The sequence below is a fragment of the Schistocerca americana genome, chromosome 1, assembly GCF_021461395.2.
Source record: "Schistocerca americana isolate TAMUIC-IGC-003095 chromosome 1, iqSchAmer2.1, whole genome shotgun sequence".
Classification (NCBI taxonomy): domain Eukaryota; kingdom Metazoa; phylum Arthropoda; class Insecta; order Orthoptera; family Acrididae; genus Schistocerca; species Schistocerca americana.
In genome coordinates, this window is record NC_060119.1 from 1178105264 (window position 1) to 1178105949 (window position 686).

Genomic DNA, 686 nt, shown 5'->3' on the forward strand with positions numbered 1-686 from the left:
CCCGACAGGGACTCGAACCCGGGATCTCCTGTCATCATTTATTCCAGGGGAAAGCTGCAGGGTCATCAACAATATTCTGTTCTTTCGAGAACAGTTACTGTCTTCATATATATAGTTAAAGGCTACCCAGCCATTGACCTTCCTCTGTGCGAATGCGCACAGGTTGCCCAAACTCTCACGGGAATCGCCAAAGCGTGCGCGAGTAATGAGTGAATGGGCAAATGTCTATAAGGTACATTACATATGTAGAATTGTGGACAGTTGGGAATGTGAGTCTCACGGGAAGCGTGCAAGGGATAAGTCCCTGCAGTCGCGGTATTCAGCTGTGTCCTCGGTGGCTCAGATGGATAGAGCGTCTGCCATGTAAGCAGGAGATCCCGGGTTCGAGTCCCGGTCGGGGCACACATTTTCAGCTGTCCACATCGAGGTATATCAACAACACCTGTCGGCAGCTGAGGGTTTCAGTTAGTCATCATTTATTCCAGGGGAAAGCTGCAAGGTCATCAACAATATTCTGTTCTTTCGAGAACAGTTACTGTCTTCATATATAATAGACCTTTCTTGGCCTTCGTAGACTGGGCTGCTGATCCTTAGCGCGCCTGCAAGAATTAGCTGCTGCCATGTAAGCATTCCACGCTAACACACCACCTTAAAGGATCAACAAACAGCGAAACTCCTAGTCTGAA

The 686-nt window shown here is 48.4% G+C and overlaps 1 non-coding gene across 1 annotated transcript; it reads left to right on the forward strand.

Annotated features, from left to right (window-relative positions):
* The first annotated feature begins 328 nt into the window (after positions 1–328).
* On the forward strand, positions 329–402 carry Trnat-ugu. The gene has a single exon. It is a non-coding gene; the product is annotated as a tRNA-Thr (tRNA).
* Positions 403–686: the final 284 nt, after the last annotated feature.